Raw genomic sequence first — 25937 nt, 5'->3', positions numbered from 1 at the left:
GTACTTCAGTGTCATGTATAGTAAAGTGGAGAATTAACGGAAATCTCTTCAATTCTTCATCACTCTGTTCTACTCTTGAAACAGGACATCACCCTGCTGTTTCCTGCCTCTTGCTAAGAAAGGGAAAAATGTTAAAGCCTCCTCTATAATTGTCACCTAGAAATGAAATACAAATGTCAGGGTGTTTTGGTTAGAAGCTTTTGGTTTTCCTATTGACAGTGTTGGCCATAAATAGATCAGTAGATGACAGCAAAGAGCCTTGTTTGTTTTATTTGTTTTGAGTATCAAGGAATACCTCACCTACCATAGAACCAATACCCGTAATTTTTCATCATCTCTTTAAAAATCTAACTCTAATATAGTTTTCCTAGAATAGTTTTGTGAACCTGTTTGCTTACTATTGTCATAGCAAAATGACCTTAGGAGTGAATTACACAATGTGTAACTTAAGTGAGTATAATTTCAAATAGTGTTTGTGAGCAAATTGAGCTTTCTAAATACACACTTAACACAGATAAAGGGAACCAGATTTTAACATGCTTAAATGAGTTACATAGCATCATATACCTGGGCAATGGTAGATGTGGGCTACAAACCCGACTTCTCAGCCAGTGTGCCCTCTGCAGTCCATACCTAGAGCTGCTTTTTCCATAGTAGCATTGATAATTCCGCATCACTGAGAAAACCAAGTATTTCCTATCATTCTCTCACTTCAGGTATTTTAAACAAATAGTACATAAACCACAACATCAAACATACATATTTAATATTTCTTCAGTTTTTAATAATTGCACATTAAACCTACAAAAAAACATCCAATGTGTTTATGAACTGTAACTTGGTTACTACAGTTCAGTGCAGTCTTTTATAGAAATGAAAATTCCTTAAATCTAGTAATGCTATACTCTACTAAACCACCATGATAGTACAGCTCATTGAGTTGGCTCTTTTCAGTCTGCGGGCCAAATTGACCTAGAAAATCCCAAGGGAGGGACCTTTAAGAAGAATTACACAACAGTGGTGCCAGAATTGGTCTAGGAATATAGTTAGGAGTTGTCCCATAGAATGTAGCACACAAGTCACTGGCTCCTTTCACCTATCTATCCAATGGCAAAGAGGCCAAAATATAGGAGGGTTAGGTATTCCTTTTCTGATGGTTAAATACTAATGCTGTGTCTATAAATTATTATGATGCCATACAATGTTTCAAAGAGTAAAGTCCTGATAATCTATCTTAAAATACTAGCCCTAACTCTTAGGCACTGTTTCTAAAATACAAAACACCTGGCACAATGCGTGATTATGTTTTATATATTTCTATGCCGTTGGACATGTTTATTATTGGTTTAGTCACAGTGTGTTCTCTTCTGGAAATTGGCTTGCTAGGCAGGTTTGACCACCTCTGGCCTAGTAGTCCAAACAATTGTAGAATTATTTTTTATTTATTATGTGTGTGTGATCATGTCTATGTGGAAGAGAATAGGTGTGAGTGTGCATGTAGTGGTCAGAAGAGAGCTTTGTGGAGTCAAAGCATTGAGTCCCAGCATTGAGCTTAGGTCCTAGTCTTGGCAGCAAGTGCCTTTGACAGCTTATTCATCCTGCCAGTCCTAAACAAATGTTTTAGCAAGCTTTGCCTTTAAATTTATGACTGTGACAGCAACATATTGTACTCTGGTACTATTAACAATCTGATGAAAATACTTTGAAACACATTCAATTAAATAATTTTACACTAAAGTACCTCTGGGAATATTTAATGTGCTAATGTTGTTTGCCAGAAGTATGCATCACCTAAATCATCTCTAATGTTTTTTTTAGCAATACAAATTTATTCCTGTGAATTACAATGGAGGAAATGTGAGAGTATAGAATGTAACTCTGAGCTAGAGTTAAAAAATGCCTTACATATTTATCACTTCAGAAGTCTGAGCCTGAGGTAATGGTGCTATTCCTGCCTATTGTATGAACATGATTAAGAAGGCCATAAATTTTGAAAGGCTAACACCTCTGGTCCATCCCTACCTGACCATCAGCTCAGTGTGAGGGTGTGCCTGACATATAAGGAATTTTTATCAAGCATTTCCACAAAATAGTCCATCTATGAATAAATGATATTGAGTGGCTAGAAGCAATTAACAGATATAAAACAGATTCACATAGTAGAACTAATTTTAACCTGAATTTATTCTAAAGTATTTTTTGTCACTGTGATTTTGAAAACTAAAGATTTGTTTTATTTTGCCTAGAGCCATGTAATTAGCTGCTCCTAATAGCTATCATTGTAATCAAATATTGAAACAGCTACAATCTTGGAAGGATGGTAATAGAATACAAAAGGGTAAGCGCTGGATTGGTTAGATTCTATACAATGGCACATTACTGGTATTATTTTATTAAGTTTGAGCTTAACAAAAGTCTTCCATATCTAAGACAAGAGAGTGACAATAGAAACCCAGGCTAGTATGTCCATACCTGGGCACAGTGACATGTCTGGAATGTCTACATGTGGGAGGATGGAAAAAGGTCTCTGAGAGTTAAAGGGTAGGCTAGATAACAATCGTAGTGTCCTGTTGCCAAAACAGAAGGCAAAAAAGAAAGGACATTGTGAAGATCTTTGTTTTGTTCCAGAACCATCACAAAACCCGAAACAGAACTTTTTGCTCCGAGATGTATTATTGTCAGTGATGTAATGATTTTAAGGGACAGAGAATAACTTGAAATAATCGCAAATAAAGTTTTACATCCCAGACTCATCTAGCATAACTTCTTAAGCTCATCTCTTAAAGACTGTGTGGTCTGCTCCCCAACCTTTCTTCTTCATGGTCTTCATGCTCTTTTGCTCACTGCTCTGCCTTGTTAGATTCATCAAGCAGTATTTATATCAATGTCTTGACTAAATTCAATTTGTGGACTTTTTTTGGGGGGGAGGGGCATGTGTTTAAGGCAATTAGAGGATTTTTCTTACAAGAATATCCTTTCACAAGTAAAACTGCCTGTCAAGTTCTGTTTATGACTTTTTGAGAACAGGAGTTGCAGACCAATCATTGACTACATGTTAAAAAATTCAGGCACAGCATGCATTTTCTCCAGATACAAATCCTTGAAAGCAATAATCGTCCCTGGGTTCATTATATGCACATGAATGTTACCGACAGATAACATACAAAAGAACAAGCAATAAATGTCTCTGAGAAGGAGAACACAAAGTCACATCAGATTCTAAAAATACAGCTCTATTTCAGTACACCAAATAAATTATACTTCATGAGGATAGAAACTGAGTATTACTGACAAACAAAATATGATCACTATGTTTTTCCTGGTCAAAAGTCAGAGCAGTCGTATGCAGCTGTGAAGGGAAATTTAAAAAAAGGCATGTTTCAATCAGTCATTTTTAAATGATAGAAAAATTAAGTTTTACAAAATTCTGCAGAGAAACAAGACAGGCCTAAAAGAAATGCGTCTGGTGTCCTAGATAACCCGACTGTGTCCCTTCTGTGCTGATTCTGTTTCCTGTCAGAGATACACTAGGGACTGTGGAAGGGGAAGGTGGTAAGAGTTTTCCAGGCAGGCCCATCAGTCATTCCCAGCCATGCTTTTGCCACTGTCAGCACTTCAAATAGAAACCACTGAAACTATGACTATTGCCACTGAGAGCTTTGGAAAATGTGACACATCGGTTACTCACTTCTTTCCTCCTTCATGCCTGCGCTCGCTCTTAAATAACATCGCAATTTCTTACCAAAGTGCTGTGAGAGAAACCACTGGCAAGTTAGGAGTCACCTCTTTGCCTAGTTTTGTCCCCTCAGCCGGTGGCATAGGGACATTTTCACACAACCATTTGAAAACAGACTTTAAGGCACAATTACAATGGTAGAATGGTAAGGAACTTTAAGGATAAGCCTTTTACCTATAATATTTCAGTAGACTTGGAGGGCTTTCTTTTATATGCAAAAAACTGCAAGAACCGCAGGAAACAAACTGCAATTGTGTTAGTGAGGTTAAAACACATGTAAGAGAGGAATGACGCCACCATTTCTCCAGAGCAGTATAACACGTTGGCGTGCAGTATCAATCACTGACGGTTTTCACCAGAAGTTCAGTTCTTCCTTTACAGTAATTATTTCCTCTGTAGGATCACGGATATTGAAAAGTGGCCATATATTTTGCCTTTAAAATTATTCAAATATTTTCTTTTCATACACAAAATACGTTCATCGTATTCTTTTCCTTCCTGCAAATCTTCCCAGGTCCTCTCTACCTTTCTACCCACCCATTCTATGTCTGATGTATCTCTCAAAAACAAAGAATAAATAAACAAAACCCAATAAAACGAAAGATACCCAAACAAACAAGTAACTGTGACCACTTGCACACACGTATGCACACACGTGTGCACACACACAGACACACAGACACACACACACACACACACACTCACACACACAGTAAATATCATGGTGTCTTTTTGTATGTTGGCCAACCACTCCTGTACATGGGACCTGTCTTGTAGTCTGGTTGATATACCCCAGTGACATTCCATTGGAGGAAAATGATCTTTCTTTCTGAGCAGGTATCATTTGCAAATAACTTCTCTGTCAGGGATAGTGATTAATGCTCGCTTACTCTTCTCAGTGTTGGAATTGTCTGGATTGAATTTGTGCAGGTATTTTATATGTTGTCCTAGACACTATGAGTACACACACACACACACACACACACACACACACACACACACACACGTGTGTGTGGGGGGGAGCTTTTTGTGGATGATACTGTTTTCTTGTCATCCATTGCTTCTGGTTTCCAAAGGCTTCTCAACTTATCTTCTGTGTAGATCCCTGAGCCTAAAGGAAGGAGTGCTCCAAGGTCTGTTACAAATTCTGCACATGGTCATGTTGTGAGTTTCTGTGTGAATCATCATCTCTGCCAGGAAAACATTCTCTGATGAGATTAAGTGGTGTAGAGATAAATGCTGTAGCAATATGACATTCGGAGTCATTTTATTGTTATGCTCCCTTCCTATAACAATAGCAATTGGTTTCCCTTGAGACCTGTGATATATCTAGTCTCTTGACTGTATATAATCAACTACTACATAGATACACCTAGGTCCTTGACCATGTCACCAATGTCATGTACCGGTTCCTTCTCATGCAATGTGCTTTAATTCTTATTTTAAAAATTGGTTGCATGGTCCCATAGCATCTGTGCCACTTATTGTACCAGAATATCTTACAGACAAGTCTGTGCTGTATGTCAATAGGATTGTAGCTCAGTGATATTGATGATTGCTTTTCTCCTCCTATAATGCAAAAAAAAATTCTTTGGGCACCGTAAATTCTAACTAGTAATAGTGCAGCTTCTACCTGGGCATGTGTTTCATCCCTTCTATGGTTCATTGAACTATGAACTTAAAATGCATTAATTAATATTGTCTTTAATATTGTTTCTATTGCTGTGATAAAACACAATAGCCATAGGAAAAAATTTGGGGGGGGTGTTTTGTGTTTATAATTCCACAGCACATGAATTCAAGGAAGAAAACTGGAAGCAGAAACTTAAGCAGAAGCCATGGATGAGTTCTTGTTTGCTTGCCCATGGCTTGCTCTTCTTGCTTTGTTATACTCAGGACTTGCACTGTATTACCTCTTTCCACATCAATTATCAATCAAGAAAATATAAAACCCACAGGTGTGCCCATAGAGTAATAATGGTGGGCGAATTTTCTCAAAGAAAGTTTCTGTCTCTACAAAATGGTCTGGCTTGGGTCAACTTGATATAAAAGTAGCCAGAACAAATATACAGTGACAAAAGCAACATTTAAAGAGTTCGTCTTTTCCTTATGTTTACATATGCATTCATATCTTTAATCTATGTGTGATGTATTATACAGTCAGTTTTCTGTTTCTGTATCTGACATCAGGAGATTCACTATAAATATGCATCAATAATACTGGGCTAAAACAATAATACAGAAATAAAAAACAAATATAAAAGATATCAGTTATGAACAGTTTGTACATTATCTATATCATATTGCGTATTATATCTAACTTAGAGGAAGTTTAAAATATATAGTGTTTTACGTAGGTTGAACACAAATATTGTGTCATTTTACATCTCTGGGTTTGAAATATGTGGGTTGTTGGAACAAATCCTTTGCTTGCCCACACATACTCATGAACATGCATCAAATCAAAGGGTGTGTGTGTGTGTGTGTGTGTGTGTGTGTTCCAGATAATTCAACCTTTTCCAGTAAAGTGATATGACAAATCACAACTGGATGTATTACACACTTCTCTCATCTTTCTCAATTGATTTTTGTCTACATACCTCTCCAGAAAAGTGATATTCTGAGGTTCAAACTTTCTTTGAGTCATTACCCAAGGGAAAAAACCAATCTGCGAAGAGATCTTGCAAATTAATCCTTCAAACAGCTGCACCTGTTAGAGCCTAGGGTTTCCAATAGTGCAAGAGTTCTACTCCATCTCTACACCCGCCCACCACGCCTATCAGTCAGTGTCTAAACTTCAGGATGATCGGTGTTTTGCAGAGTATGCAGTCAAGGTGCTCGAGGGATTTTAAGCTCTCTGGTTCTAGATCATTAATGCTAGAGGCTCCTAGTGGAAAAAGCACAGCTGATTACAGATGCCGCTGTGGTTGGTTGCTGCTCTGGACTGAATGGGTATCTGTGAGAGAACTTAAGCCCCAATCTAATGGTATCCAGAGATAGAACTGAAGGTAATTCAGTCTAGATGAGGCCATCATGTTAGACACATCTGAACTAGGGTTCATAAAGAAACATGTGATACCTCATAGGAAAAGCACAATGAGCCTCAGTGATAACTCTTGGCTCGTACAGAAATCACCATCTCCAAGTCAGGGATCAAACACTCTCTGCCTGTGATGACAACCTGGCCGTACTGGGGCCCAGACACCAGACTCAGGCTTGGAAAGCCTTCTCAACTGGAAGAACCAAATGCTTATCATTTAAGTTACTCTCCTGAAGTAGTTTTCTTTGGTAGCTGGATTTAACTGAGACCCAGTGCTCCTTAAGTGTTCACTTATGGCCAGTCTCTCTTTCATGGTACTCTTATTCCTAGTAAACCTAGGTTTCCTGGTGGTCTTGAGTATCTAGGCTCAGCTCCAATTTACAACCAGACATCTCTTCCTGGAGTCCTTTCCTTATGCCCCAAATTCCCAAAGTATACATGGGAATACTGAAAGTGATTCTACCCCAGGGCTCAGGGGATAAAGTCAGCTCTCAGGTATCACCATCTAACCCACCAATCAAGATTCCTATCTTTTTATTTCTCCATTTCAGGCCAATCCTTAGCTTCTGCATCTTCCCAGTATGAACTCGATCCCATCCACAGTACACTGTGGGGTCTTATTTGTAAGACCAATCAGGCATCGCTCATTCATATTGTCCTAAGTAAGGAAGAACATTGCATCGCAGAAGTTGGTGAGAGATGAGATGGTTTAATAAGTCTTTTTGTTCTAATATCAGTTCCCCTAGCCACTTCCAGTCTAGTCCTTCATGTAGGGAAGGTGGGATAATGTCTAATGCTCACTTTGACATCCTGACTTCTGCCTTGATATCTCTCCTGTTTTACTTCGGTTGTCATTGAAAATTATGCTAGCCAGGAATCCTATTCTTCACCTCCGAGTTTGACTGCATCATTTGCTAGGCCAAGTACAAGATGATGTTCAATGATGGTCTTCTCCTACGATTTATCAGGAACTGCAAGACATTGCCAGCAAAGCATGAAAATGATCCCATTCTATGTGTCGTCCTCAGTGATGACAGCTACGTGTCCACAGAGCCTGTTCTAGAAAACAGAAGAATATGATTGTTCACTCTTTCCTTTTCCTCATCTGTCATGCCACCTCTATCAGATGTCCCCGTGTGGTAAGTGCCACACTGAGATTCTTAACCAATCTTTACTAAAAAAAATCTTTACCCACTGTGACACTTTAGTTCATTGCTCAGAATTTATCTCGCATTGCAGCATAATCTAAAAGAAACAAAAGCATCCTTCTTCAAAGTTAACTGGCTTCCTTAGCCCGCAAAAAGTAAAAATCTCCTAAATGGATATGAAAAGATATGAAAAAATTGGGTGACACAAAAAAAATGCTAGATCAAATTTAGAAACAAGAAAATATTCATAAACAGTAATTTAAAAGAAATATTTTACTTCTAATATTTATTTTGGAAATGTTCTGTCCATGATTTTAGACAATTTCACTTAATTAAATAAAGCAAAATATACCGATACCATGTAAAATATCACCACCTGTACCAGTGGCGGCTTTGGTTTTGCTTTGAGAAAACAATAACAGAGCAATGAGACAAAGGAAAAAAATAAACAAGAAAGCTCCGCACTCGGGTATGTAGAGAGAGCGATCCATCAAATCTCTAATGCGTGCTATTATTTCCATTACGGTACCGTGTACTGAGAGAAAAAATAAGACATTTCTCAGAAGGGGGAGGTTTGCCTTTCTAATTCAATAGCACAGAAGCTAGCAACCCCGAGGTAAGATTCAGCAGGAGCTCCTCGTCAGCCCCGAGATGCAGACACTGCACACATCATCCATCTCACCGACACTCACGGGGCCTCATTGTGGGGCTGCCAGACACAGTAGGCTGGAGGAGAATGTCACAGAATACAGAAAAGGAGGCAATGCGCTGGGATCATTACGGCCCCCATCTAGGAACAGTGCCACAACACGGTTCTGAGATAATTATTCAGAAATGAAGAGGAATCTTGCCCGTGGCCATCGCGATCAACACAGGTGCTTAAAGAGTTAAGGGAACCGGAAACTGTGTGCCAAGCCAGGGAACGGTTTTGGTATAGGTGCTGAATCATTTTTTTCAGGTTTATATTCCACCACCTCCTATTCCTCTAATTCTACACACACACACACACACACACACACACACACACACACACACACACACACAGAGAGAGAGAGAGAGAGAGAGAGAGAGAGAGCGTGCAAACAAACGATAGCAGCTGAAAAACAGCAACAAAGCTCATCAAAGCCTGCTTAATAGACACGACATTATTGGGAAAGGGAGTGAAAATGCAGCGCATAGGTAGAGGGGGATCGAGTATAACACATAGAGCAATTCCGTCCCAGGTACATGCCTCAGGCTTCCGCAATGAAAGAGTAATAACAGAGTAAAACACAAGCAATCTGGAACAGGCTGTCCCTGTGTGGGCAAATGGATTTACACAGATAAACATAGCCAAATGCAAGGAACGATGTATGGCCATTTGAGACTTTGTGTCGTGGAAAAGTTTTAAGGCTAGCTTTGAATATGGAGCACTTGCAGTTAACCCCTGCGTGCCTTACCATGTTTCATGGCCACTCAGAAGAATTACATGGTTTACTGTTAAACCCTGGGGACCTCGAAATCTATTTAATGTCCTTGCTTCCTTTAAAAGGAGCCCATACTCTACATACAAAGATCCTCGCCTCCCTCACACACTCCCTGCCTTTCATTTTAAGCAGAACTTCTTTGAAGGAAGAAGACAATTAGTGCAAAATCCATCAGAAGGCGCCTCAACCTGTCCTGCCGTCTCCAGCCAGGAACTCTCTGGAAGGAGGCCATTTAACACTCATTATTTGCTTAGGCCATGGCCTATTTTTCCAGGCTGTTGTATAAGGCAAATCCATTACTTCATTTCTCATAGCCTCTCCACAAAACACAAAAGCAGACGGATCTTCCAAACTCAGACAGAGTATTGCGCACAGCCAAGTGGGCTGAAAGCACAGGCTGCCAAGTTGGCCAGCACAGCTCCATGAGTTACTCTCTTTCCAGAGCTTCGGTGACAACAAAGGCTGACCGCATCAAAACGGATGCAAGGGGGCCTTATATGTTTCTGCGTAGATAGAATCCTGACTCGCTGAGGCAGACAAGAGATGCGTTAGTGTGGTCTGGACACCAACATTTGCACATAAATAAATCTGAGCGGGAACAACTTCATGTTGAGGAGACACGAGGTGGGATGGCTTAAATCCTCAGGACACTCAAGTCTTTCATGCTCACAGGAGGATCCTGGGTCACACTCTGCAGACTGCTCTTCATAAGCAGTGATTATTACACCGACGTGAAATAACTTCTTTTCTGAGTGTTTACAAAGTCCTGGCGTTGTGATAAGTCTTGTGCGTGGATCATCTACCTCTCGCTGTAACTTTGGAGTTACTCTGAAGCTGAGGGGAGAATACTGAAGTCCAGTGTTCAGCACGTGTACCAACTAATGGTGACAGAGTCGGCCCGTCCTCCCAGAAGAGGGCTGTTTAAATGGCTCCTGCTATAACTCTGCTGCCTCTTGATTTCGTTGTCTTTAGGATGGTCGACTGCACACATCCCAGACTCATTTCTTTCCTCCACACTTACCATGCATGGAACGATGAACTTCCATGACATATGATGAGGACATAGTTTTCGCCCTCAAGCAATTTTTAGAATGTTATTTGTTAACATTAGTGGAAGGTTTAGCCTAAAATACCCCATAGCAGAAATTTCTCTTTTTCTCTTACTTCCTAGTTTACTCTTTCTCTGTGTCTGTCTTGTCTCTTTGTTTCTGTCTTTGTGTCTATCTCATCTCTGTCTCTCTCATCTCTCCATCTTTCCTTCCTGTCCTCCTTTCCTTCTTGCTTTCCCACCTTGTTCCTTTAACCCCGCTTGTTGGATCACAGTTCCCCTTTAAGCCCTTGAAGCATAATTGCAAGGCTGACTCCCATCTGCCCTCCTTTCTCACAGACCAAGACCAAAGTCTTCCAACCATGGGGGCCACATTTTTAATGGTTGTAAAACTTCTGGTGGTGGAAAAGCTACAGTCTCCAAACACTCCATCAAGCCCTTCAGCCGGTAGCATTTCACACAGTGCTACAAGATTAAAGACTATGAAGGTTAAACATTGTAACCACATGCATATGCCTAGCAGTGGTCTTTTGAAAACATCCATTCTGAGGAACCATCTGGGCATTCCTTGTGATCTCCATGCCTACTGATGAAAGCTTACTCCATCACACATAACAGGGCAATCCAGCAGACTGCTTTTCATAGTCTCTTTTGTCCTAGACTCTTTAAGAAGAGCCAAAGGTTGACAAAACTTCCATCAAAAGACTATTAATTTATACAAGAGAAGAAGCCTGGATACAAGAGCACCAGAATTCAGATCTTGCTTCTGAGCACTTGCAGATGCAGATTTTCACTGAGACTCAGGATAGAAACCAAAGTTACAGAAGAATCTGTTTCAGCCGGATTCAAGGAAAGCCAAGAGCTCTATGAAACTTGCCAACGGTTCCCAAGTGGCCTGAGTTAGTCATTGAATCAGATTTACGTAAGATCTCACTCACATCTAGCACATTTATATATCAAAACACGAAAGGACAGGGCTGGCAGGTGGAACCCAGATCTCGGTGTCTCAGACTTCTGACTCTCCGTGTAGAAAATCTTCTTGAAAAGTAACCCTGACCTGTTCACGCAGAGATCTGGAGCATTGGAATGCTGCAGCTATGTTTGACTGTTTCGATGAGAGAACTATGTCAAATACTGTTTTTCATTCTAGTAATTTATGATAGTGAAGCTATGTGCATAGGATAAATGGTAGTAATGATAAGGAAACATATAATGGACATCCCAAAGACTTCTTTCCCATCCTAGTCATAAACATGGATAAAAGCTATCTAGAGTAAGGGAAAAAGTATTCAAGATATAGATATTAAACATAACTTTATTAAAACACTATAAATGTGCTTAAATATATTGTGTACATATAGATGTATGCATGCTTATACGTGTATATTTATATGTGTATATTTTTATGTGTGTGTTGGATATTTATGTGTGTACATATGTGTATGTGTTCATGTGTATGTATGTTGTATGAATGTATATAGGTGGATATGTGCATCCGAGTATATGTGCATATATACGTGTGTGTCATTACATATTTATGAATGTAAAGCAAAATAGTTGCATACAGAGAATGTCATGACAGAATTTAAATAGATATTTGGCCAATATCAGTGCTTTTTCATCTTTTAGGAAGCAATATTTGTATATTTGTAAAGAAATTTAGTATTTGCTATGGATAAAATGATCCTTCATAGAAAGTTAAGTTGGTCACAAACTGATTTGTGAGTTAGAAAATAGATTTTCATTAAATGTCTGGGGCACTTAATACTTTACAGTGGACCCTGGTACCCACTGATCTCATATGTGAGGATAAACATGTCAAAATAAATTCTGGAAGCCCCAGACAGTTTTACAGAGACATACGTACAAGTCAGTGTGTGTACAAACGTGACCTCAACAGGAAAGGAGATTGTCCAGCAACCCACTCGACATACTCTCATGGAGTCACTGAAGTCAGCCAAGAGTTTTCAAGCTTTTCTACTTTGACCTTAACGTGAACACAGGTGTTCTCACTATGTCTCCAAAGACTCACTCTTGGAATCTGATAGTGTCTCCTATATCATGTACATATCATGATACCAGGAGTGGTGAATTTGAAGCCAGGCCTGGTACTAATGTTTTATTAAAGAAAAAAGAATGTAGGATTGAAGAGTATACAACTGTCAGGTTCTGGTGTTCCATTCAAAAGTACATTTCATACTTTACTGTCCCTTGCTTGTAATTTCTGTGTGCACAGACATTCTTTTGACGAGGTATACATACTATAGTCTAACTCACTGTGTCATTAATAATGTCTAAAATTAATGTTTTTTTTTCCTATTTCTAATAAAGTTATTCTTTACAGTTAGGTTATTTTTTCTTGATCCTGGTCAAAACTAAGTGAATTTAGAGAGGAACACCTCACCCAGAGAAAGCATACTGTAATGAATTCATAGATTTGGAGCCTGGAATGCCTGAGTTCATGACTTCACTATTCTTTATTAGTTCTTTTATTTTGGTCATATCCTCTCTCTCCTTCCATTCCTTACAGATCTGTAATACTTCTCTCCCCCACACAAAACTGTTTTCTTTCATTTATCTACTTATTTTTACATAAGCAAATATATTTATTTCTTTTTTATCAGGACAAAACAAAACACAACAAGACAAGGCAAAAGACCTCGTATTGAGACTGAACAAGGCAACCCAATAGGAGGAAAAGCATCCTAAGAACAGATATCAGAGACAGAGATTCCCCTGCTCCCACTGTTAGAAGTCCCACAAAACCACCAAGTTAGCAGCCACAACGCATATAAAGGACCTGGTGCAGATGCAGGCTGCTTCCTTCTCTGTGAGCCCATATGAGCCCTGCTCAGTTGAGTAGTGGGCCGGCCACATTCTTCTGATATTCTCCATCCCTTCTGAGTCTTACAATCTTTTCTTCCCTTCTTCTGCTGGGTTCCCTGAGCCTTGAGGGAAGGGAGTCTAATGGAGACCTCCATTTTAGACTTTCTTCATAATGTCTAGCTGTGGGTTTCTGCTTGAACTCCCTCCTGCTGCCAAGGTAAACCTTTCTGATGCGTCATATTTTTCCATCAAATACAGTTTGCGCTGCCCCTATACTGCTGAACATGTACTGTCGGCCTTCCTTGGGAGGACAGTCAAACAAGGAAGGTTTGTGCCCTTAAAGAAAACTGATGTTTCCTGTCCCACAACCTTTCATTTGCCAACAGCATCTTATCTGCTGAGAACCAGAACCTACACCTCAGAGGTACCAGAGCACATCTAAAACACAGTTAAAGCATGGTTTGTAAACCTTAACAACAAGGTTTAGTGAACTTGCCTGGGAGCCAGCTATTGCTTTCTTTCCTTTGTTAGCTCTAAGAGTGAGGCACCTGGGTCATTACTTGGTGTGACCTCTTATACTCAACATTATAGCACTAAGAGTGAGTTAAAACAGCCTTTGCTGTTACTAAGTGGTGTCTACTTGGTAGACATTTTTTCAAACTGTTTACTGTGCCTTGAAAATTAAAAAAAAAAAGTCAATTCAAGTTAAACAGATTAATTTGGTTTTGGTTTTTGAAATTTCACATGACGGTGTAGAGAAGGACTCAAAATGGTTAATTTAACTGAAACGTCTAAGCTACTAGACCTTTCAAAAGTGGGCGGCTTTCACAGACATGCAGATAATAGTTTAATAATATGTATTATCCACTTCAAAGTTGTTAGACTTGCACAAACAATGGCTCCAAACCTATCAGGCGAGCCAAAAGTGTGCTGGCTAAGAACGCTGAAAGCTTCCATTATGCATTATTTTAGCCAGGGTAATGAATATTGGATGATCCCTTAATGTCGAGGTAGTTTCGTGCTATTTTGGTGTCTATTCTTCTTAAAGGAACCTTAAGTAATGTAATGGAGCTAAGCTTAAATGCCATTTTGCTGTTTGGGTCATTATTTCCCACTTTTTGCCTGCACTTCAGATTATATGAAATCCTCCTGAAAAGAGAAGACACTTTTAAGGATACAATAGAGTGCATGTTAACTCCGGAGCAAATCTTCCCTGGGAGAAACAAAAGGCATTTCACACCTGGTCTCTAATTACACTATAGGTGTGTCAAACTTGCCTGGTGAGTACTTGATTCCTGAAAGAAAGAACATAGGTAAGGAGATAATGTACACATTTGAGAATCTTACAGTTAGGTGCCTTCACTTCTATGTATGAATACAGTCAGCCTTCCCCCTCACAAATTCTGCCTTTGTTGATTCCACACTCTAAAATATCATTTAAAATGTCTGTATTGAGTATGCACAGACAACGACCCACATAGTATTTACATTATATTGATTATTGTAAATAGTGTAGAGAAGGTTTAAGCTATGTATTGGTGGATGTGCATAATTCTATGCAAACATCGTGCCATTTAGGAAAGATAATACGGATTATGTTTCTCCAGAAAGCTCCTGGAACCAGTCACCAACAGATAAGCAACAAATAACCAAATGACTGAATAGAATAAAAAAGAGCAGGACACTGAATGCTCTACATGTCCCAAGCCTTGACACTTCATACTGACCTCAGAGATGCGCCATCTTTTCAAAGCAGCACAATCTTATAAAATTCGGAGTCATAGTTATCACGCTTGTCAGCCATCTTGTTTTACCACCCTTGTCAGCCATCTTGTTTTACCACCCTTGTCAGCCATCTTGTTTTACCACTCTTGTCAGCCATCTTGTTTTCCGGTATTCCTTCTACATTCAGCGACTGTCCCTGCTCCCTCCGGAACATCTCAGAAAAGCATTGAATTTGCTATTCCATGCCTAGCCAGGGAGCTTAATGTCCTTTGGAGCTGCCCTGCACTATTTAATGGTTATACACTCTACAGTCCATGATTCAGATGTGGGGGAAATCCCATCCTTCTTCACCTTCAAGTCTCAGTGGCTATTTCCACATTACTTCCCTTCCTCCTCGCAATGTTTTACAAATCATGTTCATCTATAACGTTTACTTTATTAAAGAATTCCTTCTGACATCTTCTGAGTTCCGTAATACAAATTTGGGAAATTTACCTTCTTTTTATTTTCTATCTTAAAGAATAGGAAAGCCTTCCTTGCTCATCACCTTATTTCTAAAATAAATCATGGCTGAGGTCTGTCTCCACCGGGGGATTGCTTAGCTACTATGGTGATCCTTATCTCCCGGTTTGATCTTGTACACTGTTCTGTAATTGTGCTGCTTGGAGATAAATTCGTCCAAATCTCATTATGGTCACTCCTCTCTTTATACTGCTAGCTTGTGTTATTGGTGGTAGGTACCTCACCACTTTAACTTTCAATTGAATAAGAACTCCCAAAAGATATCTCAATTTTTGTCAAAATTACTTTTGTCAACATGCAATCTCTAATGTCTGTACATCCATTGAGGCAGAAAAAAATAAATAAAACTCCTTTTTATCATAATGAAAGAGGAGTGCTGAACAATGAACCAGTATCTTATTCTAAAGGACTCATTCTGTACACTGGATTTTTGGGGGGCGGGGGGAATGACTAATTTTTAATGCATTTAAAAAAAATTAGTTCCTTGACAGTTTCATCTATGTCCATGATGTGTTGTGATGACACAAGTCACTCGTCTCTTCTTATGTCTTTCTTACTCCTGTAAACCTCTGTCTCCTACCCATCCCATTCCTGGCTTCATGACTTTCATGTTGACTCCATTTAATTTTATCATCCATTCAATTTTATCAGGACCATCTGAATGAGCACTGGATTGGACTATCCACTGGAGCCCGGCAGAGAAATACATCTTTCTTTTTTTTTTTTTTTTTCTTTTTTGTTTGTGTGTTTTGTTTGGCAGCCATTTTTTTTAAGTCAGACATTTCTTTTTTTCTACTTACTTCATTAACTTTTCCCAGTGAAGTTTTAGAAATGACACTCATCCTTTTACCTTATTGGTTTTCTCTCTCCATTTCCCATATTGCATATCATTCTAAGCCACATTTCCTTGGGTTTTTTTTTTCTTTTAATTTTACTACTTTATGTGCATGGGCAGTTCTGCCTGCCTGTCTGAGTGCCCGGTGTTTTGCTCGCGTGTTTATCTTGTCCACAGGATCGGAACCTTGATAGAAATGGAGCTACAGAAAGTTGTGCTTTGCCAGACAGATGCTAGCAACAAACCCAGGTCCTCTGAAAAAGTAGCCGATGTCCTTAGCCACTCTTCAGCCCCTGAGCCATGTATGTCTCAATGACAGCACTACCCATAGGACTGGAATTTTTAATATTTTATTATAGCATTAGATTTTATTCAGGCTATAAAGGAACTTTATCGCTCATTGCTCTCTTCCTCCCCTTTTCCTGTCTCCTGTGCCAGCTCAGCCTTTTGGAAAAGTCACCTTTAACAAGGCTGGTATTTAGCAACCATGAGATATGGGAGAGGCAGCTGTTACTGAGTAGTTTGCGCACATCATCCTTTCCATCCATAGGTTTAAAGGTCAAGTTAATAGTTACATGGAAATAGAAATTCAAAAATCATATTGGTCCAGATGAACTGTAGCAATCGTGTTAGTAGAGAGAAACTTACTGAAAAACAAAAAGAAAACAAAACAAAAAGAAAACAAAACAAAGACAAAACAAAACAAAATAAAATGTCTAAATCCTCATTACCAAGTGGCATGCATATTCAAAACATATAAATAGAAAGTATATTAAATAAAATATACTATTTCCCCAATTTCCATAAATGCTTCCTTTTTCTGCCATCATTATTACTTTTTCTTAGTCAGTTCCAAGTTGAAAATTTAATTATTTAGGTAAGTTTCAACATCTGCATACACACTTAATACATCTGATTTGATTAAAATTATACAGCTAAAATGCAATGAACTGAGTTTGAAAGGAAGGAAGAATAAGCCAGAAAGTTGGAAAGGAACCTCTAAAAGGTCACATAGACAAGGTTTTATACTTTCTGTTAAGAAGCTAATGATGTTGTTTGTGGTTTCAAATAGGATATACAAGAAAGTACATTAAAAAAGAACAATGTAACTGTAGCAGATCGAATTTATAAAGTTATCATTTCATTGTACTCAGAGAGTCCTCCACTCCAGGGAAGCAGTTTTCACACATTTAATATAGTTGTAGGCAGCTTTTCATATAAAGCAGATCTAGAGAATTCAGAAAGTCTGTTCCTTTAGTTTCATAATAATCATCTGACACAGACATGACCACCCCAGTCCCCATTTCTGCCCCAAAACTCAGGTGAAACTCAGAAATCTGACAACATCACTCTTAAAGCTTACTTAACCAAATACACCATTTGAAAAATGATCCCATAATTTTAACTTCACCAAAATTCTGTTTCAAAAATAAATTTAATATTTAAGGAAACTGCCGCTCTGGATTTCATTATTAATGATTAATTTCATTCTGGTAAAATAACCTTATTTTATGGAAAATAGTATAACTTAAATGCAAAATTACCAATGTAGAACACGTTGCTCTGAATTTTACCCTAATAATCTACTATTCACTAGCACTCAAGGAAATATGTTCTTCATTCCCAATTATGAACAAAGTGAGAAATAGAATCATTATGCAGTAGTTTTCAAGGCAAGGCCAGCCGCTCTGGGACTGACTGGACATATGATTTCAGTCTACTCTGACTTCAAATGTGTAAAAATGGATTCAATGCAAACAACGTCTCTTGTTTCTTCTACCCTTAGTGACTATTATTCCATTAGTCAACTGTGTAATAATGTCTTCCAGGTGCTGTCATATATACACGCATCTCTCTTTTAGAATAACTCAAAGGAATAATTTCCCTGAGTTTCTGCTATTAATATTCCCAATGATTTCAAAACCTAAATTCATTTTTTTTCTACTTACTGAAAAGGACTAGTGCTGAAAGTAAGATCTGTTTTCCTTAGCATATCTACAGCGAGTGAAATAGCATTAAATGACTACGTGTGAACATTAGCTAATAATAACTTCGGGTCTAATAACTCTGTTTTTCTTAGCAAAATCAGCTAACAGGGGAAGGCCAGGGGGCCCCAACACCACAGAAGTAACTAAGGAATGCTGAGAGCAAGAGAAAGAATCTACCCTAGAGAAGAGCACATCAGTTAGTTACTCAATACTTGATGATCCGCTCTGAAAACATACAAAGAAGGGACAGTAATACAGAGTGAACAGGTTGTATTTCCATAGTTATGAGCACATATGTATACATACACATGTCTGTGTGGGACAACAATTAATGAACAAAAAGAGATTACAGATTTGAAAGGGAGCAAAGAGAAGTATAGGGGAGGGTTTGGGGTAAGACAAAAGCAAAAGGATACCATATAAGTACACTATAGTCTCAAAAATAAAGATAAATACATTTTAAACATTATATTTGACACTTAGTTCTTGTCTTAGTTTATGAATAGCCTTTTTGACTTATAAGAAAAATAATACCAGAAAAGGAGATGGAAATCTGGTGTATGGAACTGACTAATTTTAAGCACTCCGAGAAGGTCTGTGGCTGCCTTTTTTTAATTTTTTAGCTATATGAATAGATTGGTGATTGTGTTGGACTCAAGTTCTATGCCACAGCTTTTCCAGTGCTTGGGAGCATCGGTCTGTATTCAGAGGAGGACCTGTTAGCCCTCGCTGTTTGCTGGGAATCACCACGTGGCGTTCAGTTGTGGTTTCAAAATGTGGCTATCTCAGCAGGTTGCCAACAATTTGGTTCCTGGAAAAATGAACTATATATCTTAATGTTTTCAGTTTTCCATTGACATATATATATTTGAACTTTATAATTCATGAACCACAAGAAAGAATTGTATTTTATATCTTTCCAGATAAATAAGTTTAAAGAATAAACCATTATTTAAAGTAAAACTAACAGACTCTTAGCCTATGAATTCTTATCAGCATTTGGCCTCACAGAAGACAGGAAAATGTTTATACCATAACTGTGCTCCATATCTTGCTAACCATTCACCCCTTTGATCATCCCAAAGAGAAATCCATTCTTGTCTGCCTGAAAGAGAACCAAATATAGTATTTTAGCTAACGAAAGAAAAATCTATGGCCAGTCAAAAATACTCTCAAGTTATTTAAGATGCAAAGATGATAGAAGGATAGAAGAATAATGGAATTGTAGCGAATAATAGTTGAAAAGAGAAGAAAAAAAGAAGAAAAAAGAGAATTCTTACAGAAGAATGCTGTGTAACAGTGAGAGTATTTTTGTGACTCAAAAATTATTTTAAGACTTTCAGATACATTGCATGCAATGTTTTCTCCAGCCAACAGGAAAGAAATTAATCGAAATGTTTTTTTAAAAAAAGATTTGATCTGAATGAGAAAAAAAGTTATACTGCCAAGGCATTATAATCTTGGATATGTTTGTCCTCACTGATAGTCAAGAGAAAACTTGTTATGGACCCAATCCACAGGACGCTTAAAGATACCTGACTCTGATGTATAGACCGATAGGGGGAAGCACCTCTTCAATCTGAAATCATCCTACTTCCTGCATGAAACTTAATGGAAAATCTCTACCTCAACAAGGTTTTCGACCATTTGCCTTTGGAGCCCACAAATAGAATATAGTTGTTCATGAGAAAAACTTTAAATAAACTTTACAATAATTCATTTCTCACATGGGTCCACTAAACTCACCCAAAATAAAAGTAGCCAAACATTTTCCTGTGGGGCAATAACCTGGATGTGGTATCTTGGGGAGAGGAAGTTTTCTTTTGTATATTTAACAGTTTTCATCTCCTTTCTTTCGCGTCTCTCCGATCTTCCTCTGAACAGGCGCTTTCTCAAACTGTTCATTCAGATGGCTTTACAGCAAAGCTTCACTGAACTTGGAAGGTGAAAAACCTGTGACAGGACAGACTGGAGGCACGAGTGATTGGAAAAAGAAATGACAGAGCTAAGTGGTGACATTCTTGTATTGTGAGTTCTTCTCAATAGGGTTTGGCAAGTTTTACTTGAATGAGAATCTACAACAGTTACAATACAGTTACTATACAGTTAGTTACTATATAGTTACTATACAGTTAGTTACTATACAGTTACTATACAGTTACAGTTACTATACAGTTACTATACAGTTACAGTTACTATACAGTTACTATACAGTTACTATACAGTTACTATACAGTTACTATACAGTTACTATACAGTTACTATACAAGGATTTGAGTGCAGTTCTTAAAAATATTTTTTTCTATTGGGTTCCTGACTGCTACTGACACTTACCCGACTTCCTGAAAATGCATATTCTATCTTAATAATTCTTACATAGTCTCATGCTTTACTGCGAGGTCACTAGTTTTCAGCTAGACTGGCAGCCAGCAAGACACAGTGATCCCTCTTTCTTGAGGCCCTCAACCAGAGCTGGAGTGGCTTGTGGTTGTGCTTGGATTTAAAAAAAATTTTTTTTTCCTTTATTTTTCTGAGATTATAATCACATCGCTTCCCCCTCTCTTTCTTCCTTTCAAACACTCCCTTATACCTCTCCACTGTGTTCTCTTTCAAATTCACGGCCTCCTTTTCACTAATTGTTACAAAAGGACTGAGCATCTGAATTCGGGGCCCCATACTTGTGTAATCAGCCCGTTACTTGTTATATGCTTAGCCAGCTTCCGGCCTACAAATATTTCTGTAATGGCTACTATGTTTCAGACATAGGTTAGGCAAAATTTTGAATCTAGACCACAGGATGATCTTAAGGAGTAAGATTAAGAACATCGCAGAAGAAAGGGGGTCACTGAAAAGACCAACTTGATTTATTAGCACCACTCTAAATACGGCACGTGCTTAGGAGGAAAGATTACATCATTTTGGGAATCACAGGGGAAGTGAAATTTTCTCGGTGGTTACTTTGGATGTGGCACAAAATGTGATCATTTTAAAATGAGTCAAATGGACGAGTATATTTATTCCAATAAGGGAGAGTAAAGAGCAAAGAGGAAGGGGATTGGGGAAGCCCTACCCAGAGCAAGTTGAGCACACTGACTAGCTAAACAAACAGCATGGGACTGAGTGTTGAGAAGTCGGAGAACAGGAAGCCGTTCTCGGTCCTCCCTCCATCCTTGCCTTACTTCCTTTGCTCCTTCCTCCCTTTCTTTGTTGTTAATGCTATGAAAAGTTATGAGAAAATATGAGGATTGATGGAAAGATAAAGAAATGATGATGCTTTAGCTTCAAAGTAATATAGTAGACAGAGAATATACACAGCAAGAGGAAAGCAATAGATTCAGGGTAGCATAGAGGGAATGGGAATAGTTGGGGTGAAAAAATTAATCATAGACTATTGTGGGCCAATAGAGGGTGACTAATCCAGAAATCAAGACTGATTCTACTAATCTTTTTTTTAAAAAAAAATTATAATTATGTGTATGAGTGTTTTGCATTCCTATATTTCTATGCTCAATGTCTGTGCAGTGCCACAGAGACATTGGATCCTCTGAGGCTGGAGTTATGAACAAAAAAGCTGCCATGTGGGTACTGGGCATTTGACATAGGTCCTCTGGAAGAGCAGCCAGTGCTCCTGATCCTAAGAGATCTCTCCAGCAGCAGTTTGTAATTTTCTTAGTGAAGAATTAAAGGGCATTTCAGTGTTCCCACTTCCAGTTTTAAAGTTATAACTAATTCTTAAATAATAGGCATACCCAAACATCAAGGTAAACATCGCATCAAATGCAAACATAAATAAATTGCATCTGACCTCTCACATTTTCTATTAAAAAATTTAATTACCTATTTGAAAATTACAATTTTTATTTCAGGTACAGAAAAATACTGTAAATACAGCTCTGAGGCATATGGATTGAGATATTTATGAATATACATGTGTTTGTGTATATTATCCATATGACAAGATGAGGCATTAAAAACACCATATTTTCCTAAAACAGAGATGAATGTTACCATAGTTGACATTTTAATACTCCAGAAATCACAAACATTAATAACCATACTTAAGAAACTATAATTTTAGCTTTTGCCAACAAATATTTTACTACTAAAAGAGTTTATTCTTAAGAAATAGAATTTAATTTTTCTTAAAAATTAGATAGCTGATGCTTCTTTGTTCCATGCCTGTTATAATAAGACATAATGTGGAAATGGTGATAAACCTTGGCAAAGATTCTTTAAGAGTTCATTGCAGATGTTATCCCATTTGTTAAGTACTACGATTAACAAAATAACAAATTAAGATAATTAATATAAAATACAGTATTCATGCTCAGTAGGGCTACTCATACTGTATAATAATTGAAAAGATGTCTTTTAAAAAGGCACACTAACCAAGGGCTTTTATTTCATCTTGAGAAGATTACATATCACAATAAACTCAGAGATTAGATCTTGGCAATTATACAAATTGCCTTTCTAATATCATGTCAGTATGAATGTTATGTAAAGATAAAGTAATGAAGCTAAAGAGGTTTTTGTTCCCAATCATTTTACTGTGGTGGAAATAGTTTATAGAGAGGGTATACTGTGTGTTCTGCTAAGAAAATATTAGAGTTTCAATTTTTTATTGGTTAGTTAATTTCATTGTGGCAGTCTTTACAAACTGTTCACATAGGTAAAAGGAATGGATGAGTTTAAACATGGCCAATAAATCATTATGCTAATTCTCCTATTTAGATAGAAAAGATTGCTATCCCACTGTTCCAAACTTTTCTTTACATTGAACTATATTACAAGGTACATAGGACAACTTTCAAATAATATTTTAAGCTATTGATTCTCTAACAAAAATCAGTTCAGGAATAAATGGAGAAAATGTGTTGCGGGATTATATATATATATATATACATATATATATTAATTGATATTGTATTTCATGTCATGAATTTTTTTGTATGCTTTGCTTAATTAAGTAAGAAAAACTCTTTGTGAATAAAATCCTCATATTTTGTTTAAAGTGATCAGCAAAATAATTGTATCACTATTTTGATACGCAGTAACCACTCTATTGAATGCCAAAATGAATGGTGAAGCCCTTATTATGCAACAGATGCTGTTATGACCACGCTAAAGGGTATAAGAGTAATGAGATAAAGTAGGAAGCAATTCGGTAAAGAGGACGGATAATGTCATGAAACTTTAAGTAATGTAATCATCACATCAGGATATTTGTGTTAAACTCACATTACTCGTTGGAGCTCTGGTAAGAACTGCTGAGGCAAGTTCCTTACACAGCCTTCCCCTTTTCTTTTGCCCTTGAAGAATTCATGCTACAATCACAAGGAGAATAAAAGTCATTTAAACTTCATTTTTCTTCTATTTTTAGTGAACTTTATTATATATTTTAAAAAACTTGCGACTCCAGAAGGTTTGACAAGTTTCTACACCAGCTCCCCGCCAGATCCAGCCGACACCTCGAAGCAGGAGAGCGACATGGCAGCTCCAACCTGTCCCTGGTGGTGCACGGACCTGGAGACATTCGCCTGGAGAACTACCCAATCCCTAAGCTGGGCCCAATGACGTATTACTAAAGATGCATTCGGTGGCGATCTGAGGCTTGGCTGTTCACTACTGGGAGCATGGCCGAATTGGGGACTTCGTTGTAAAAAGCCAATGGTGCTTGGGCATGAGTAAAACCAGGAGATCAGGTTGCCATCGAGCCTGGCGTTCCCAGAGAAATAGATGAATTCTGCAAGATCAGCGGATACAATCTGACGCCATCCATCTTCTTCTGTGCCACACCCCCAGATGATGGGAACCTCTGCGGCTACTACAAGCACAGTGCTGACTTCTGCTTCCTGATGGTGTCACCTTTGAGCCTCTCTCTGTGGGGATCTATGCCTGCCATCGAGGTTCAGTTTCCCTGGGGAACAAGGTCCTTATGCGTGGAGCTGGACCAATTGGGATAGTCACTTTGCTTGTGGCCAAAGCAATGGGAGCTGTTCAAGTAGTGGTGACTGACCTATCTGCTTCTCAGTTAACCAAGGCCAAGGAAGTTGGAGCAGACTTTACCTTCCAGGTTGCCAAAGAGACCCCTCAGGAAATTGCCAGGAAGGTGGAAAGTCTGCTGGAGAGCAAGCCAGAGGTCACCATTGAATGCACGGGAGCAGAGTCCTCCATCCAGTCGGGCATCTATGCCACTCACTCTGGCAGGACCTTGGTGATTGTGGGAATGGAGTCCAAGGTGATCAATTTACCCCTAGTGCACGCAGCTGTGCGGGAGGTGGATATCAAAGGCGTGTTTCGATCCTGCAACACGTGGCCGATGGCAGTTTCCATGCTCACGTCGAAGACTTTGAATGTAAAGCCTTTAGTTACCCATAGGTTCCCTCTGGAGAAGGCTGTAGAAGCCTTTGAAACAGCCAAAAAGGGAACGGGGCTGAAAGCTATGATCAAGTGTGATCCCGATGACCAGAACCCCTAAATGTGATTACTCTATGCCATTAGCCCACTCTCTCAGCATCTAAGGGCTAAATGGCTAGAAGGGGAAGCCATTAATGCAGAACTTTGTTTTTGAATGGTAGGAATAATAAACTCAGAAGCCGAGAGCCTTAGAGGAGCTGGCGTGCCTTAAAGACAGAAGTAGGGACACCTTGGGGGACCTCGTAGCCAGAATGAGATGCATATACTGAGTAAAGTCTAGAACTAAGAGTCTGGCAGAGGTCCCGGAAATGCTCTTTCTCAGTCCTTCTTTGGGTGAGGAGGCGAAGCGTGCCAGAGAGTGGGGCTAACATGGAGAAATGACTTCATGGAAGTGGCCCCAGAGCTGTTCAGAGCACAGTGTTTCCCAAGTGTCATTTGATTTGAGGGAATAAGAAAAGGAACTTGCCTTCTGGATCCAGGCAGGGAACTGATGGGAAGAGTAAGGCAAATCCCAGATGAGGTACACCAGCTTAGATCCCCAGATAAGGGCGCTCAGCTCTGCCCAGACACCACCTCTGCCTCAGCTCCTAAGAATTCTGTCCTTACATTTGCAAAGTGGAGGCCCATCTCCCCAACAGTGCTCATTCATGATCAGGAGCAGTACTGGTTGCTAAGCAACCAGGAGACTTCCACCCAAAGATCCTAAATCCAGCCTAACTCATACAAGAGGGCCACAGGAGGGCTTGAGTTTCCCACTCACAAGATTCGCCTCCTCTCCCAGGCTCTCTCACAGCCAATTATCTCATCCCACTCAGTTCTGGCATCAGAAGATGCTCCCCTTCTCGGCTGGGTAAGGCTGGTGATGTCTGATGGATGGGTATCCCAGAGCCTAATTAAATCATAGGGCTTTTCTTCATAAGGTCTGGGTCCAAATCACACCCTTTGTGATCTTAAGATAATCAAGAAGTGCACAGTAACTGTGATGTAACTTGGGCTGCAGTCTGTAATCCACCTCTTCAGCTATGAGTAGGGGACACGTGGGAAAAAAAAGACTGCTGGAGAAGATGATGGCCAACACCTGAGCTTTCTCAAACTGCTTTGAATAGTAAATTCTGTCGCTGGTGTCGAATTCTTGTGTAGTTTGTTCTGTTTAAGGAGCAGACTTAGGTCATCTGTTTCCTAC

At 38.8% G+C, this 25937-nt stretch overlaps 1 pseudogene; it reads left to right on the top strand.

Moving 5' to 3' along the window:
* Positions 1-10800: 10800 nt before the first annotated feature.
* LOC116898373 lies at positions 10801-24815 on the top strand (annotated as a pseudogene).
* Positions 24816-25937: the final 1122 nt, after the last annotated feature.

This window comes from Rattus rattus, chromosome 4 (assembly GCF_011064425.1).
Source record: "Rattus rattus isolate New Zealand chromosome 4, Rrattus_CSIRO_v1, whole genome shotgun sequence".
NCBI lineage: Eukaryota > Metazoa > Chordata > Mammalia > Rodentia > Muridae > Rattus > Rattus rattus.
This window is presented reverse-complemented; position numbering and strand designations above follow the sequence as displayed.